Source organism: Plecotus auritus (genome assembly GCF_963455305.1).
Source record: "Plecotus auritus genome assembly, chromosome: X".
Taxonomy (NCBI): Eukaryota; Metazoa; Chordata; class Mammalia; order Chiroptera; family Vespertilionidae; genus Plecotus; species Plecotus auritus.
In genome coordinates this window covers 11095691-11114387 of record NC_137784.1, presented here as the reverse complement: position 1 = coordinate 11114387, position 18697 = coordinate 11095691, and the positions used below count along the sequence as shown (strand labels likewise).

General features: G+C 44.6%; 1 protein-coding gene and 1 pseudogene across 2 annotated transcripts in view; both read left to right on the top strand.

Moving 5' to 3' along the window:
* The first annotated feature begins 3792 nt into the window (after positions 1-3792).
* Positions 3793-4028, top strand: LOC308240474 (signal transducer CD24-like; annotated as a pseudogene). The gene has a single exon. The product of its transcript is annotated as a signal transducer CD24-like (transcript).
* Positions 4029-7955: 3927 nt separating this feature from the next.
* Positions 7956-18697, top strand: part of SCML2 (Scm polycomb group protein like 2) — a 76634-nt gene continuing 65892 nt past the window's right edge. The window contains exon 1 of the mRNA XM_080652667.1: positions 7956-8072. The gene's annotated coding sequence lies outside the window, so the exon portion shown is untranslated. The remainder of the gene's footprint in view (positions 8073-18697) is intronic.

The window sequence follows — 18697 nt, the reverse complement described above, 5'->3', positions numbered from 1 at the left end:
CACCAGGGGGCAGACACTCAAAGAAGAGGCTGCCCCCAGCCCACAGGCCCCAGGCCAGCCAAGGCGGGTGCCAGAAGCCCCTCCGCCCCCAATCACCCCACTGGTCACCCAACAGATTGGCCCTGATCGCTGGCAAGGCCTAGGGACCCTACCGGTGCACAAATTTTGTGCACCAGGCCTCTAGTAAGATAATAAACTTCTATTGTTTTAAGCCACTAAGTTTTTGATAATTACTTATAACAGCACAAGAATACTAATACAATTATGTTATAAAAAGTCATCTTTTAGAGATACATACGGAAATATTTACAAAATAAATGATATGATGTCTAGAATTTGTTTTAAAATAATAGGAAGTGGGGGAAATTGGAGAAAGGTATAGATGAGGCAGGATTGCCCATAATATTGGGGGCTGAGTGATGGGTGCATAGGGCCCATTATACTATTCTTTCAGTATTTAAAAAATTAAACACATACACACACAAGAAAAAAAAAAAACATAGTTAAGTCTAAGTGTTATGACTTAAGAGATTTCCAAAAACCTATATTGGTGAAAGTTGGACTCATTTAGGAGTGGTAACACAGCCAGAGTAAAAGTATCATCAAGACCAGAAGTGAGAGGGGCCATTCATCAAGCTGTCATAGGGACAGGAGAAGACATAAAAAGGCCAGCCTAAGAAAGACAGGGACTGGAAGGGAAAGAAATGGTGTGAGAGGCCCCAGGGAAGTGGAAGAGGTGAACCAGAAAAAATATCAATATGCACAAGGGAATTGAACCAGTCAAGGAGCAAAGACCATTCCGTGCTTCAGAGGGGAAAAAAATGCTGTGCTGTGTGCTATCGCTTCGGCTCCTGCTTACTTTGGCCTGGCAGGGTAGACAGGAAACCACTTCTACCCAACGTATTCCCAGTTTTCTTGACCTCATCTTCCCCTCAGTTTATTCTTCCTTTTGTCAGATACTCTTGCCTCTATTTCCATTAGTGACTATGTTAGTTTGCCTTTATACCTTTCCAAACATTTTCTCTTGGTTGTTTGCCTTATTTTTTGCTTGTTTGTTTTGCCAAAGCAGAGGCAAGCAACAAACAAAACCCATTGCCCAAATCTATGGAATATATGGAATGCAAAGGGCCTCTAAATGTTCATCTTTCCAGCCACCATGTTGGTTTGCAAATCTGTATTTAGTCAGAGGACATAAAATGGAAGAAGGATCAATAGTTTACCTACACAGTACCCTGAAGAGGTATGAAGTGAAACTTGCCCTTGACTTTGAATAAAACAAAGTTTTCATTATCAAGATAACTAAGATTTAATATAATTAGAGGCCAAATTACTACCAAAATTAAAGAGTATTTATTATAAAAAGGAGGAGAAAATAATTGGAAGACAATTTACAATAGCTTTAGTCAAATACACACACACACATGCGTGCACCAAAAAACACACATAACACAGCTTTTGGGAAAGGGGAAGAACAAGGATGTCTGCAACACTTGCTAAGAATGAGGGTGATGCTTCAACAACAGGGATGAATCTTGGGGACATAATGTTAAGTGAAAGAAAAGAAGACATCCTATATAATAAAAGCCTAATATGCAAATTGTCCCCTTGGGTGGTTGTTTGACCGAGAGTTCGACTGCTCGCTATGACATGCACTAACCACCAGGGGGTGGTGCGGAACATGGTGGGCATTGGCGACACGGCTCTGGCAGCGGGTGGTAGTGGAGGCGCTGTGGGCCCCAATGGGCTCTGACGAGAGTGGGACTATGGCTGGATGATGGAGCTGTGAGAAGGCGGTGCCAGGTGAAGGCGGGTGCAAGTGGGGCCCAATTGCCAGTGGGGTGGTGTGGGGCGGGGTCACCACCCAGCTCTCAGGTGCTGAGGGAGCCTGGTGGGGAGGCCCAGCCCCGACCCATTGCCCCACAGGCGGGATGGTGGAGCAGGTGAGGGAGCAGCGCCAGGTCAGGTTGGGGTGCCAGGTGGGGCTGTGGGGCTGCAAGGCTGGGGGTGTGAGCTGGGGCCCGATCCCTGCAGGCCACTCTGAGGGACCCCACCCATGCACGAATTCGTGCACTGGGCCTCTAGTGCTATATACTAGTAAATCCATTGATAAGATACCAAAGAACAGGCAAAACTAATTTATAGTGACAGAAGTCAGAAAAATTGTGTTCTTGATTGGGAAGACTCATAAGATTTTCTGGGGTGCTGGAAATGTCTATACTTTGATGTCAGTGTCAGTATATATGTAAACATTAATTGAGCTATACATTTATGATTTGTGCACTTTTCTGCAGATAGTTTAAAGCTCAATTGGAAAAACCCCACATTTGTTGAAGTGGTCTTGTGAAGCTGTCAATCCAGCTGGCCCACTGCCTGTTCTGGTCCTCACACCCTCCCTGTGACCTTCAAACCCTAACTGCTGTGATTGTTCCCAGCCTCTGCTCACTTCAGCCCATGTTCTCCAGGGCTGCTACCGCTCCAAGGAGGGCTCTGCTCAACTCTCCTAATGGAAGCCTGAGCTATTCGAGAGCAGACTGAGATGGGGTGAGTGTTAGCAGGAGGCCACTGGTTGAGTTGGGTGGTGATGAGGGATCTTTAAGGTTGTCACAGGTTTTGCGCTGAGTCAGGAGAACCATAGGAACAAATCTGAGGCTTGAAAAATAGTCAGGAAAACTTAGATTTTATCAGCATTAGTTTTTATTCTTTCAGTTCAAATAATTTATTTTCAGGTTTAACAGGCAATATTAATTGACTGCCATAATAGGAAGTATTCATTTATCCATTTATTTATTAAACAAATATTTTACCAAATTCCTACTGTGTGCAAAGCACTTCCATATAATGTAAAAGAACCAGTGATGTTCTGACCTATGCTAACATCATTAAGAAGCAGTATCAAGTTTATTTTGGCAAAGGGGGGGAAAGGAAAAGCAGGGTGTAGGTAAATAAAATAGTAATTATTGAATGTTTATATACATAGTCTAAGATGAAAACATATGATTGATGAGATGGTGGAAAGAATAGTTAGGAAAGATTCGAATATATATATTCAGAAGCTGATCCTACCACTTATTTGCTATGCAACATTCAAATTCCTCATCTGTAAAATGGGGATAAGGGTATCTACCTCATCAGAGCTTTGTGAAAGAATATTACAAATATTGAAAATTATATATCTAAAGAGGCTAGCATGATTTTTAGCACACTGTAGGTACTCAACAGTTCATAGGTATTATCAATAACTCATTTAATATAACAGAGTCACACTTCTATAAAGGCTTTAGTGAACATAGTCATTAAGAAGATGTTCTGCCATAGCGGGCAGTGTTGGCCCATGGACTGACAGGTCCCAGGTTCTATTTTGTTCAAAGGCATGCACCTGGGTTTCAGGCTCAATCCCAGGCCCTGGTCTATGCATGTGCGGGAGGCAGCCAATTGATGTGTCTCTCTCACATCAATGTTTCTCTTTCTCTGTCTCTCCCTCTCCCTTACATTCTCTCCAAAAATCAATGGAAACATCCTCGGGTGAGGGGTGAGAATTGACAACAAAATATGTTTCAATATAGATAATGCGAAGGGACTTCAGTAATTTTATGTTAAAAACAGAAATATGGGGAGTAAATGAGGCACCCGTGAGACTGCCAATGTAACAATCAAAGTATTTCTACAACTTAATAAAGGGTTCATACATGTGAAACAGGCGTAAATGAAGACTTTGCCTGCGCCCATCCCAAGCCAGGGGTTCTCCATGCGCCCAGCATCCAGTGAGACTTGTGGTGCTCTGACAGAGCGGACATGGGCAGAGTCATGGTAGCCAGGCTCAGACTGGGGCTGCTACTTCCTGCACTGCTCTTGCCACACAGATTTATTCAAACCAAACAACTGTTGTAACACCTGCAAGTAACCCCTCCCACAATACCTTGACTACCTCAAGTTCAGTGAATGCCACCACCAGGGCAAGTGGCAGTGCTCTGCAGTCAACAGCCAGCCTTTTCGTGATTTCATTCTCTCATCTACATCTCTACTCTTAAAAGAGTTGGGACAAGAAACGTCTATACTTTTCCATCTTCTAAACCCAATCCAAATGGCATCTAGACATCCAGTGTGACAAGGAAAAAACAGGTCTTCATTGAATCTGCTAATTCCACACGTAATTTTATTGACAGAAAATGTTGAGTATCGTAAATTTGATTGGTTTGAAGAGCATGTGCAAGGTTTGACTAGATGATGAATGCCAATATTCAATCTGCTGGACTTTCATGTGCAAGATGAAGAGAGACACATCCAAAATTAGTTCAGAGGTGATTTTCTTAAATGTGGCTTAAGAAGTATGGGCACATACAATTCTACCTTTGTGCCATGCCAGCACAGCCAAGGGCTCGGCAAGCCTGAGGGAGGGTGGCGAAGGATGTAGAAAAGACGGACAAAGAGAATAAGCTGGGTCTAGGTCAGCAGTGGGCAAACTACGGCCCGCGGGCCGGATCCGGCCCGTTCGGCTGTTCTATCCGGCCTGCGGAGCCGAAAGAGCGGAGGGTTCTCTTGCTCTCCCCTCCGCTCCTTCACCAGCAGCAGTGTTAACATGGCAACGTCGGGAAACACGGCCACAGCTCCTTCTTCTGAGTGGGCGGATTTATATCCCCCATTCAGTAGAAGGAACAACCTCTCAATCTTCCAGAGGCTCCTTGTAATGCCCGCGGACGGGGCCCCCGACATCACCCTGGGAATGCGGAGACACGTTATCGTGGTGATGTAGGGAGACACGCCCCTGGAGAGCACAGTATCAGAGCATTAGCTAAAAAGGAGACCAACAACACTGTTCCCACTGAAGTTGATGTTTTAAAGACCAAAAACCTTTCAACCCAGTCTACATTGCCATCTACATCTACGTCCCGGGCATAATTTGGAAGTTGCACTAAAGAAAATGTTTAATTTACTGTTTACACATTTTGTTATTTTCTATTTGTTTTAGTTTTAAATTATTTTATTATATTTAAGTTTAATTTGAAAGGCTTTTGTACCTTTCCTTTGTTAGGCAATTTTATTTCGCCTTTGCCATCTTCAATATAAGGTATGTTATTGTGCTATGATTCCTCCATTTTTTGAAGTTTCAAATGATAATAATTAGTGTTTACATTCTTCTTGTTAAAATGTTTGAAGTGAATAAAACTATTGAAATAAAAAGGAAAGACCGTACCCTTTTATGTAATGATGTTTACTTTGAATTTTTATTAGTTCACACAAACACTCCATCCATGCTTTTGTTCCGGCCCTCCGGTCCAGTTTAAGAACCCATTGTGGCCCTCGAGTCAAAAAGTTTGCCCACCCCTGGTCTAGGTGGATCTTCTTGTGCCTGGCTGAGGCCACAGAGAAAAGATCCAGCCGGCAAGCTGATGCTTTATTTTATAGTCAGAGGTAAACAAGGTAGTGGTCACCGTAGTTACAATGTTCTTGTGAGTTTCAGTTGTTTTGGCAGCACTTGCTGCACCTCCCACAGCCCATTAGCTACCCAGGAAGGATCTAGGGCAGGGGTCCTCAAACTTTTTAAACAGGGGGCCAGTTCACTGTCCCTCAGACCATTGGAGGGCAGGACTATAGTTTAAAAAAAAAACTATGAACAAATTCCTATGCGCACTGCGGGCCCGGGACGCGTCAGCTGCTAAGCAGGACAGGTAGCGGCACCCGGCGGGCCGGATAAATGTCCTCGTCGGGCCGCATGTGGCCCGCGGGCCGTAGTTTGAGGACCCTTGATCTAGGGAGTGTCATAAGGTCAAGCTTAATTATGCTAAGAGGGCTGTGCCCTCTAAGCTGAGACTTGTTTGTGGCTTTGCCAACAGGTCAGTCTGAGGCTTAACCCTATAGCCGCTCCCTACATACCTAGAAAATGAATAGATTTTTATCTAGAGATAAAGGGTGAAATTTGGAACAGAGTCGGTTTTCATTTGGTTCATTAAAGTTATAAGGCCATAAAACAGTTAGGTAATGCAAAAAGCTCTGGTTCTATTTATATGTATACTAGTGGCACGGTGCTAGGGGAAGGGGGTTCCCTCAGCCCAGCCTGCACCCTCTTCAATCGGGGACCAGGGCTAAAACGGCAATCGGACATCCCTCTTGCAATCTGGGACTGCTGGCTCCTAACCGCTCACCTGCCTGCCTATCTGATTGCCCCTAACTGCCCCTCCTGCTAGCCAGGTCCCCCCAAACTGCCCCCTCCTTGCTGGCCTGGTCGCCCCACGCAGACTGCTTGATCAGTCTTTTGATCATCCCTCACTAACCCCCCTGCTGGCCTGGTCATAGGCAGCCATCTTGTGAGGGCATAATGGTCAATTTGCATATTACCTCTTTATTATATAGGATGTAATAACTATTTCCATTGCATTGGGATTAGAAAGACAATGGCCGGTAATTAAGAATTTAAACACTCCCCTCAGCCCATGCTAAGGGTTTACTTAAATTAAACCTGTTTAATTTCCTTCTGTTAAAGCTTTTTAAAACATTTTTGAATCTTCATCTTAGATTATTTCAACATATTCTCCAATGTGATGTTACACAATTGACCAAATGACCCAAACTCTCTTTAATATTTGCCTGTCAATGGCCTCCTTTTTCTATTTTCATCTTAAAGTTTTTTTGAATTTTGCATTAACATTTATTCATTTTCTTTATTTTTTAATGTATTGATTGATTTTTAGAGAGAGGAAGGGGAGAGAGAGAGAGAGAGAGAGAGAGAGAGAGAGAGATAAAGATATTTGTTGTTCCATCCATTTATGCATTCATTGGTTGATTCTTGTAAGGTCTGTGCCCTAACCAGGGGTGGAACCTGCAACCTTGGCCTTATGTGGATGACAGCTCTAACTAACTGAGACACCTGGGCAGTGCTCTTTATTCATTTTTAAAGAATTCAAAGTCAGTCAGAGCAATTTGATTTTGTGCCATTCCCCAGCGTTTAGAAACAATAAAAAACACTCTAGTCTGGCTCTTGCTTAATGTTGCGAAAGTTGCGAATGAAAATAATTGCATTATGCATTGTATTAAATGGATATATTCTGCGGGGTTTTAAAAAGTTTTAGGCTCCGATTTCCAATTTATGATTTTAAAATACATCATGCCCTACATACTATGTTAAAGAGATCATGGATGCAAAACCAACATACAGCTTTTGAAAGGGTTAGAGAAGGTCTGACACTTTTTTTTTAAACAAAATGTTTTAAATCTGCTTATACTCAATCTCACAAGGAGGGATGGGATAATGTCTCTGGCTTTCCACATTTTGCTCAGAGAGATTCGTGGGCTGTTTTACGATTATTAGTAAGCCTGCTCTTAGGTGCACCTCCACCTGCACCACAGCTCAGAACCGGGCAAGGCGGGTGGAGGAGAGGAGACCCCAAAATGCACAATGATCCCAAACATCCTAGGGTTAATGTAGTTCCCATTAGCTCAAGCCTGGGTTTGGAGGAACAACTTAATCCAGAATGTGGAACTGGAGGGTCATACCTGGCAAAAGCTCTTGGGGGGTGTATATAGGGGGGTGTCGCTGTTTTAAGGAATATTCTGCAACTCCCAAAGGAGTGGTTTTGTTCCAGCTGCTCTAAGGAGATGCTTTTTCCTTGCTTGAGTTCCTAGGGAAGCGCCTGCCTATTGAGCGTGTGGCCAGGAGTCCAGGGTAGGGGAGCGAGTTCTCTGGGAAGGAACTTGACGCGCACCCTGGGGTCCCAGTTAGGGTACAGGGGCTGCGACTGGCTTTTTTTCTCTTTTTTTGGCGGGAGAGCAGATTGTGGGAGAAAGATAAGGAAAAACTGCCCAGGGCTTTCCTGGGCTCGCAGTGTGTGCCCGCGCGGGCTCACAGCTGGGTCCCCAGATCCGGCCCGCACGCGGCCGCGGTCAAAGGGCATGCTCGCGGCAACCGCAGGGCACGCGGGCCAGAGGGGGCGGGGCGCCAGTGGCGGTTGCGGGGCATGCGCGGCTCCGCGCGCGGCTTCTCAAACATGGCGGCAGCGGTGTGAAGATCTGTGGCTGCTCTCGGGGAATCGGTGACCAGTGTGATCGGAATTTTGCTCCCTTTGCCTACGAGACCCTAGGTACGTGGTTATCCCCGGCCCCTCGAGGACCGGACAGGCGGAGCCTTGGAGGCCGGTGTCTGGCCATGTTCGCGGGCGGGCGGGCGGGTGGCTGGGAGCCCTTCGCGGCGGGTCCCGCGCGCGGAACGCCCCCTCAACCGCCCCGCGGGGTCGGGCCTTAGCTGGGCCCTGCACCCCTGTCGCCCACTCTCGGCGGCCTCGCCCACACCCCCATCCTGAGATCTGGGGTTCCCCTGCCCCACGTAGTGCCCTCAGCCTCTGTCGTGGCGCCCCTCACACTCCCCCGGGGTTCCGTAGCCGGGCCGCTCCCCTCCGGCTGCCCCTGGTCCCAAGCGCCGACAGCACCTTCCCGAGCATCCTCCCGCGGGGCGTGGGGCCGGGGCGTGGGGCCGGGGCGTGGGGCCGGGTCGGGCCCGGGGGAGCGCGGATGGGCAGCGGGGCTGACTTTGCGTGCTCGGGGCCGAAACTCGCCCGGTTGCCCTCTGTGGACTTGTGAAGTAACTTTTGGAGTTTGCGAGTGAAATGCCAGCTCGGAAGGATGCGCCAGTGGCGGAGCGCGGGTTTGGGTACTGATGCTGGGTGCCCCGTCGGACTCGCGCAGGGGGCTCGGTGGCGGCTGGTGTGTGGGAAAGGGGGGAGCGGGGGGGCAGGGGGGAGCGGGGGGGGCAGGGGGAAGCGGAGGAGCTGGCGGGAGCGGAGGAGCTGGCGGGAGCGGAGGAGCAGGCGGCAGCGGAGGAGCTGGCGGGAGCGGAGGAGCAGGCGGCAGCGGAGGAGCTGGCGGCAGCGGAGGAGCTGGCGGCAGCGGAGGAGCTGGCGGGAGCGCCAGTGGCTTGTGTAGGGGGCTTGGAGCGGCAGCTCTCGGAATCCGGGGTGGGGAGCGGAATGCGCGGCTCCCGGTCTCCTGCGGGGCGGCGAGGCGGCGAGGTGAGGCGCTTTCAGGGGCGTGACGGGATCGGGACCTTTGCTACCTTGGTTTGGAGACGGCGTTCTCTCTTTCTCCACCTAGTGAGCGGTTGTGCTGCCTCCCAGTGTGACTCGTCTGAGGTAGAACTGGTAGGGGAATTTAGTAGGTTTTGCGCTTTGAGGTTCTTCGTTGCTTTGAGGGCTGAACTGTAATTGGGATCCTCCTCCCCAGAATGTTTGGACAGCACAGGTATTTAGGTACAAGTTCCCATTTAAGGCTATTGATTTTTTTTTTTTAAAGAAAGGTTGTAAAACATTTGTCATTCGTAGTAACGTGCGATTACAAGTGGAAATTGGCCTCTACTTTGAAGAAATAGATTAGCGTTTATGACTTAACTGTAGGGTGACTTCGGGCCATCTCTAGAAAGTGAATTGATAGGTTAGTAGGGGAAACTAAGGCAGAGAAAGTGCGTACTTCATTATGTTCGCAGGATTTACAAAATTAAAGTTTTCTTTCCTCAAACCACTGCAGATACTCCTGCATTTTTAATGATCCCAGAGCTATTTATAAATATATCTGTTTTGGGGGAAGAATATTATAAGATGTATAACATTTATGGAGTACGGCTTCCTATGACAAGCAATTGTATAACAATAGTTCATAGACACATATTTGATTTTTATCAAGAGCAGTGCTTGGGAATGTTTTTCAATAAAGACAATTTTGCCTTCCTTGCCATTCTTTTCTTAATTACTCATTAAATGTATTTCCAGGGGTGATTGTTCTTTTATTCTGTTTGTGGTTTTGTACATTTAAGTGGGAGGAATGTGCAAAATAAGCTTTTAGAAGTTAGTCCAATTGGGATTTCAAGAAAGGAGTGAATTTATGAGCATTGACCCCACGTTTTGTATTTGTTTGGCTATAGCTTTATCCATAATCTTCAAAATAGTATGATGGAATTAAAAAAAAACTTAGTTAAACACCATTAAAATGGCTTTGGAATTTTTGAATAAATTTCATATTTATCAAACAACCATATAAGCTTCTTAAAGGTGTATACCTGTTTCCTAAGAGAATCTGATTTGTTTTGAAATGGATAGTTTGGAAAAAAAGATTAATGTAACTGAATACATTATGGGTGAGGATGCTTTAAAGCTAAGGGTGTCATAATATGTACAAAAAACCTCTGAGCCAGTCTTAAAGTGATATGAGTTTTTCTCATGAGGCAGTTGGTCAGTCGTTTTGGTTTACACTTCAATAAGCGCATCTTTATTAAGTGCCTGTGCTGTCCGTATGGAGTTCAGTTCTATGTGCATTTACTAGTATTCAGAGGCTGCTATGTGTGCTGGTTTCTGGGTGATTAAGGCTTCCCATCGGTATTTTATTCCTGAAAAGGTCAAGGTTATAGCTTAGAAAATTGATATGAATGTCCTTTTACTTCAAGGCAAATTCAGGGATTTTGGTTATAATTCTCTAAATGAAATTCTGGGTGTAACAGAATTTTCTGACTTATGTGATGTTAACTTTATGACTCTTTTGTTCTGATTCTATAGAAGTATACATTTTTATGAGAGATTGTTTTCTGAGTCAGATAACATTTAAGGGGGAAAAGGAATGACTGGGATACATTGAAATCAGAATGTGCTTTGGACATTGGGTATTTTTAATGCTAAAAACACCCTTTACTTCTATGACCAAGTAGTTTAGGCTGTTAACTAGATATTAACTGACTGATCATTTAGAGCATTTTTTCTAAGATGTTTCAGAAATCTCTCTGAGCTCAAAAATAACAAATAAGGGTTATGATGGTCAGCTATAAGCCAGATGTGACTCTCATTTTCTTTTGGGTTTGTTCCTTTTTAGCTGCCTGCCTGTTCCTCCCAGATGCTTCCTATCACCCCCTTCCTGCCCCTGTTCCCTTTGCTGTTGGTGTCTGTTTCCGCATCATTGAAATGGTCAGGGTAATCCTGCGCTGCCTCACTGAGAAATAATTGATGATATAGTAAAGTGCCTTGAAAAGGCTAAATACCAAGTCTTTTGAGTGAAAAAGACATAGTCCCTTGTTCCATTTAAGGAAGATCCAAGGCACAATTTTAGTTTGAGCTCTTGTAGGGTAAGGAGGAGGGAAATTTCACTTGAATGTTTTACTGCCCCTCTCCTTGGATTAATAGAAATCACTTGTAACTTTAGTAACTGGAACACTGGCTGATGCAAGGGATCTGCTATTTGAGTTATTAGTCACCTCTAGTCCTCCCCCCGCCTCCCCAGGTAACGGGGTCTGTAACTTAATTTCCTCTCTATTCTCATTCCAGTTGTGAATGGAAATCTGAGGCCATCTCCTCTATTAGCTCCTCTCCCCGGGACTCTCATTGTTTCCTCATAGTCATTTCTAGTTTTTAGGATATACAAGATAGGAACAAAGCAACCCTGCCACAGCCATCTATGTTAGAGCCATGAGGCTATGGTGCCAATATTGGTCTGGCATTGACAGGTGTTTTGTAGTTTGGAGTGAGCAAATCAAGCACCCTTAAGAATTTTAGGAACATTTTTAATGTCTGACAATTACTACATTATATCTTAGAATTTGAAGTGATGGTTGATTGCAGGAACCAAAAATGTGGAAATTTTGAAAATGGCAAATGGTGGTGATTTAGAAAGAAAAAGTTCATTCTTCCTTGGCTTGGAGTCTTAATATTTATGATCCTTTTACCTTGGGGAAATAGATGAAAGAAACCACTGTGTTTATCTTAGATTAAAATGGGTTGGCATAATTTAGTGGTTGAGTTTTCCAGGCTCTAACCAGTTTGGGCTTTGGTTATTCTAAGCATAGAAATGCCTTTATTGTAATGATAACATCTCATTTTAAAAAAGATAGAGATGGTGATTCTGAAAGCTGGGTAAATTGAGAATATTTCAGAAACTAGGATTTGAAATGTGCATATGTTCTTTGGTTTTTCATGAGGAAGGAATTTTTGCTTATTTTGTGTTTATGTTGTCTAACATAACTAAACCTTACCCACCTTATAAATAATAATACTAGTGTGTTTTTTGTGATAAGTGATTTCTACTAAACATGTGTCCCTAAAACTTTATCTTACTTTCATTTTTTGGGCATGTGATGGAAATGTTTTAATGTAAGAAACAGGGATATTTTACTGGGTTTAAAGTAAAAGATTTGAGGTTCCTATTAGCAGTTTATATGATGGTGCTGTTAACTTAATTTCATACTCATCTGACCTAGTCTAGATAAATTTCTTATTTAACTAAGGAGTTAAAAAAAAAGAATAAGCTTAGTACGAGTAAAGAGCTGGGAAACATTTGATAATGGAGAGCATTTGATTACCTACTACTTGTGATGTGCGTTTATGGCTGTGGCTCTGCCCCTTCCTAAGTTTATAGGAGCAAATTGTTGTAATAGCGGAAAGAGCATGCCCACCTTTTGTGGTAACATGCCATTGTAAACTTCAGAAGGGACAGATATATTGCAATTCTAGGGCATACCTTGAAGATGCTTTCTTTTCTCAAGGAAAGGTTGATGAAGCTCTCTTTGCTTCTTGTCTTTAGAATACATATTTGATTTATCTCAACCTCTGTTTCTCCAGACACAAACAGCTTCTTCATTTGCTTAGACTTTTAAGCACATGTATTGACAAGGTCATTTTTAAAAAACATGTGGTCACTTTTCCTATCTTTCATCATTTTTAGCTGGTTTCAGATTTTGATTATATATTTAGTTTTAAATTAAGCCATGAGTGAAGCAACTGTTTCTTCACCAGTTCTCTTGCCTCTGAATACAGTTGTAAACATGTGCCCTTTGTTGTGAAATTGGTCTTCTTATTCTTTTGATAGATTTAAAGTATTATTTGAAGTATGTTTTAATACACTTTCAAGTTACTTGAAATGTAATAATCAGTATTATCTTTATTTTTTATTAACATGGTAGAGTTTAAGAAATCTGTTCAAATAAACACATTGTCTTTGATGGTTATTAAAAGAAAATATAGTACTCAATAATAATAAGCACATTTATATATTGCCTGGTTTAGACTAGAAATCCTGATCTGAGATTTTTTTGAGGTTGTAGAAATATTTAAGTGGGTAATTTACTGACACACCTGCCTCATGTTTAAAGCATTGTCAGGGATGTTTAGTTTTCTGGTCACTTCAGATTGTGTTTTATTGCATGCTTTTCTGAAGTCTGTTGTCCAGCAGGAATTGTTGTTGTCATAATTTCCATTATTTCTTGGAGGGCTGGTGTTAGAAACCATAAATCTAGACTGCTGTGATAATAGGGACAGGCTGTAACCTGACCCAGTTCTTTTGTCAAAATGTTGCATGGAGAACTGCCTGTAGTAAATTGACATGCCCTGCTATTAAGTCCAGTCCTCTGCAAATGTTGGTGGGCAGCAGGTCCTTGGACAATTAGCCTGTGGCTGTGCTTTAAAACTTTAGGAATTGACAATTATAAACGTGGATTTTGGTAACCCTTAACATACTTTCATTGATCTGTTTTCTGATGTAACATACTTCTTAACTAAACGGATAGCTTTCACATAAGTTATTTTAAAATTGTAGGTATTAATTATTTTAACTTGTAGGCTACAATTGTTAGATAAATTAAAAATTCTTCAAAATAGTTTTTCCCCCCTTGAGCTTGTTTGACACAGGAAAAGATTAATTTCTAATTTGTTGCAGCCGATTTTAGTAAAGCATAATTAAAATTGCTCCTCTAGAAACCTTAGTTTCTCCAGAAGGCTTGATTTGATAAATACTACCAAAAATGTTCATTCTTAATATTGATTATACACAACTCAGGGATGAAAATTTATTTTTAAAGGCAATCACAAAATTAAAGTTTAGTTGTTTTCTCGTTATGTTTATACATATGTCAGAAAATGGGAATTTTATAAATATATTTTTATTCAATTCAGAGAGGAAGGGAGAGGGAGAGAGAGAACTGGGATCGAACCTGCAATCCTAGCATGTGCCCTGAGTGGGAGTCAAAGTGTGACCTCCTGGTTCATAGGTCAATGCTCAACCACTGAGCCACACCAGCTGGGCAGAAAATGGGAAATTTGATTATTTACTCGAATGGATTAAGTAGATACATGTGAAATCTTAAAGTGATTATTTACTTGAATGGATTAAGTAGATACATGTCCAATTTAACAAATTATATGTGGCTGTACAATGGATATATATACTTTTCTATCGTTTATTAGGATAACCACCATTACCAGAAGCAAATTTCAGTTAAAAGAGCCAGCTTCTCTTTGTAAAAGGAAAATATATAGCTATAGTGCATTTGAATTAAATCAATAAGTGTTTTTGCATTTAGGTATAAATGTGAAGTGCTCTTGAAACCAGTTTCAAACCAAAATAACCTATTTTCCAGTCAAAATTAAAAACTTAAAGGTATTATTTTGTGCAGTTAACTCACTCTTCTCTATCATCCTTTTGCATATTGACTGGATCATAAAGAACTTTTTTGTTATTCAAGTTTGAAAGCAGTGTCTATATAATGAGATAGACTTAAAAAAGAAAAAAATCTACTTGTGCTATTTCATTAATGGTGTGTGGTGAGTTATCAGTGTGCACTGTAATTTCCATAGCTTATTCCAACATTTTCTTTAACTGCCAGCAAACATTTATGAACATTTCTTAGCCTTGACACCTTTACTAGTATATTATTGATATACTAGTGGCCTGGTGCACGAAATTTGTGCACATTAAAAGGGGATTAATTAGAGGAAATAATTTAATATTACTATTTGCCCTTTCTCTATAATAGAAGTGTCAGAGATGAAAAAAAAATTAGTAAAATGTATATGAAAACCTTCCTCCTGTCAGAGTCTGGGGTGAACCACGGGACCCAGAGTCAAGTCCCTGCCCACCCACATGCGTCTCAAAATCGTGTGAGACCCAGACCTAGCAGGCCCCCGCCCCCATTGGGCTAGATCCAGACATGGCCATTCCCACCCTTGTCAAGTCCTGCCGGGCAGGGGACATAGCCTCAGGTCCCCTGGCCCGGCACCAGGACGGGGGGCATGCCTTGAGGTCCCCTGTCAAGCCCTGCTGGGTTGGGGGCATGGCCTGAGGTCCCCCAACAAGCCCCGCCAGGCTGGGGGGCGCAGCCTGAGTTCCCCCGACCCAGCACTGGGGGTGCACCTTGAGGTCCCCTGTCAAGCCCCTCTGGGTGGGGAGCATGGCCTGAGGTCCCCTGTCAAGCCCCACCAGGCAGGGGGGTGCAGCCTCAGTTCCCCTGGCCCAGTGCTAGGGTGGGGGGTGCGGCCTGAGGTCCCCCAGCCTGGTGCTGAGGTGGGGGGCGTGGCCTGAAGTCCCCTGTCAAGCCCCACTTAGTGGGGGCGTGGCCTGAGGTCCCCTGGCCTGGCGCTGGGGTTGGGGGAACAGCCTGAGGTCCCCTAGCCCAGCACCAGGACAGGAAGCGCACCTTGAGGTCCCCCATCAAGCCCCGCCAGGCGGGGGGTGTGGCCTCAGGTCCCCTGGCCTGGCGCCGGGGCAGGGATCGTGGCCTGAGGTCCCCCATCAAGCCCCGCCAGGCGGGGGGTGTGGCCTCAGGTCCCCTGGCCTGGCGCCGGGGCAGGGATCGTGGCCTGAGGTCCCCTGGCCTGGTGCCAAGGTGGGAGGCACGGCCTGAGGTCCCCTGTCAAGCCCCGTGGGTGGAGGGTGTGGTCTGAGGTCCCCTGTTAAGCCCAGCCAGGCAGGGGGGCGCAGCCTCAGGTTCCCTGGCCCAGTGCTGGGGCAGGGGGCGTGGCATGAGGTCCCCCATCAAGCCCCGCCGGGCAGGGGGCCGGTCTGAGGTCCCCCGGCTGGGTGCTGGGTGGGGGGTGCAGCCTGAGTTCCCCTGACCCAGCACTGGGGGTGCACCTTGAGGTCCCCTGTCAAGCCCTACTGGGTGGGGGGCACGGCCTGAGGTCCCCTGTCAAGCCCAGCCAGGCAGAGGGGCGCAGCCTCAGGTCCCCTGGCTCGGTGCTGGGGTGGGGGGTGCGGCCAGAGGTCCCCCATCAAAACCCCGCTGGGCGGAGGATGCAGTCTGAGGTCCCCTGTCAAGCCCAGCCAGGCAGAGGGGTGCAGCCTCAGGTCCCCTGGCCCGGTGCTGGGGCGGGGGATGCAGCCTGAGGTCCCCCATCAAGTCCCGCTGGGTGGGGGGTGCGGTCTGAGGTCCCCCGGCCTGGTGCCAGGGTGGGGGTCGCGGCCTGAGGTCCCCCAGCCTGGCGCTGGGGTGGGGGGAGCAGCCTGAGGTCCCCTGTCAAGCCCTATGGGGGCAGGGGAGGGCTTAGCCTCAGGTCCCTGCTGATTGCTCGTTAAGGCTCCTTATGGGAACTTGGCTTCAGCTGTGGGTGCAGCCATCTTTGTGACGGAGTAATGGTCAATTAGCATATTCCCTCTTTATTAGATAGGATTCAAGGGGATAGAATGAAATATCTCTGTAGTTAGATTATTTTTGTATAAGGACTGTGTCTTTTCTTTTTTTGTTTGAATGTTGGTCTAAGCACGTGTTTTGGTTCCAACTGTCATCCTATATAAGAAAAGGCTAATATACAAATTGACTGAATGGTGGAATGACTGCTTGCTATGATGCACACTGACCACCAGAGGGCAGACACTCAACACAGGAGCTGCCCCTGGTGGTCAGTGTGCTCCCACAGGGGGAGTGCCACTCAGCCAGAAGCCGAGCTCATGGCTAGCAAGTGCAGTGGCAGTGTCAGGAGCTTCTCCTACCTCTGTGGCAGTGCTAAGGATGTCTGACTGCTGGCTTAGGCAGGAAGCGGGCCTAAGCCATCAGTTGAACATCCCCCGAGGGCTCCTAGACTGCAAGAGGGCACAGGCCAGGCTGAGGGACCCTCCCTGAGTGCACAAATTTCGTACACCCGGCCTCTAGTGTAATTAGAATTCATAAACTGAATTCTGATACAACATGTATTCCTAGTTGTTCTCCTTGAAAAATAATACCTGTAATACTAACCTATTTATGCTCCTGCCTATCTTTTTGAGACCTAGAACATCCTATAAATCAAATTCAGAATGAAAACATAAAAGTCTGGCAAATGTTGGAAAATAAAGAGATATGGGGAGTGAGGGACTATTTCAGGTCTCAAAGTATTTTCTCCTTGGCCTATTGACCTAGAATTGTATGTAAATTAAGACAGCAGATTAGACATTAGAAAAAGGAACAGAGAAGACAGCAATGACAGCCAAGAGAAAAATCTCACCAAATTTTTAAAAATCACAATGTTCTGGTACTATATAAGTAGCCTGTAGCACAGCAGATTTTGTTTACTTGTTTAGCAAACATTTTCGGGGCCCTATTATGTGATGGACACTGGCTAGAGACACTGGAGAATACAAAGATGAACCAGACTTGATACTGTCCCCAAAAGCTCATAGTCTAGAAGGGGAGGTAAGGCATGCACACAAATACAACAGAAGCAATTTTAGCATAATGGTTAAGCATTCATGGACCTAGGTTCAAATTTAGTTGAGTGATCTTATATAGATCTTTGAGCCTCAGTATCCTTAACTTTCAAGTGGACATTAATAATAGTATCAATAACAGGCTTGTAATAGGCTTTATATAAGAAAACTGTATTGAAAGGCCCTAGTAGGGTGCCAGACATTTAGCAAGAGCTCAATGAGTGGCAGCTCTTAGTATTTATTATTACCACTGCCAACACCACCATCATTAGACCCCAGGGGCCGTAATTTTTATTTTCTCCTGTCCTCATGGATCCATTCTGTCCAGGGTGCATGGTATGTCTTTTTGCTTCAGCCTTTCAGAGTATGTACAGTGTATTGGATCCCCGTCTTTTGGTGTCTGACAAAACTAGGTTTGAATTTATTTTCTTTCACTACTAGCTTTCTGATTTTCAAGAATCAACAGAACTTGGTAACTGATAAGATATTGGACAAAAGATTATTTTTAATTCAGAAAGATTGGGAATTCGTAGTGCCTATTAGGAAACAGAGAAAAGGAGCACATTTTGGAGGGCAAATGAGTTTGATTTTTTCAAATATGTAGTGTTTAAGGTGGTGGTGAGATATTCAAACTGATGTTCAATTGGCTAGACTAGAAACTTTGGAGAGAGATTGGGACTAGAGATGCTGATATCAGAGTCATCCACATAATAGTGTTATACCAGCCATGGACTAGAATGAGATTCTAGACTCAAATTTTTAGAAGCTAGAGGAACAGACTGAGTGACTAGGGAAGATCAATGGCCAGGACAGAAGGAGGACGTAGATACAGAGGGGTAATAGAGGTAGGACAACCAGGGAATAACATGCCTGAGGCTCAAAGAGGAGAGGTGTCAGGAATGAGGGGTGACCTATCACAGAGGGCTCATGAAGTGTCAAGGGGATTGACACCGAAATGGGTGTTGATGTCTGGGAAGTAATTGAAGCTTTGGAAGCAGATATAGGAGAAGAGGGAAGGTAGAGGCCAGAGGGCAGAAAGTGAGGTATCACAGTAACTCTTTGTATTATGGGTGTCATCATATTTATTACCAAAACCCTGGTGATCATCAGGAAATGATTAGTCTAGTAAATATATAGTTGAGAGTGTTTTCTACACCAATAAAAATTGATGTTATCTCAATTTAAGGTCACTTTACTTTTTCAAATATGTGGATTTTAATATCTGTGAAATGGGAGGCTCTGTGAATAAGTCTAATCATTTAATGTTTAAGTTTGGACATTATCC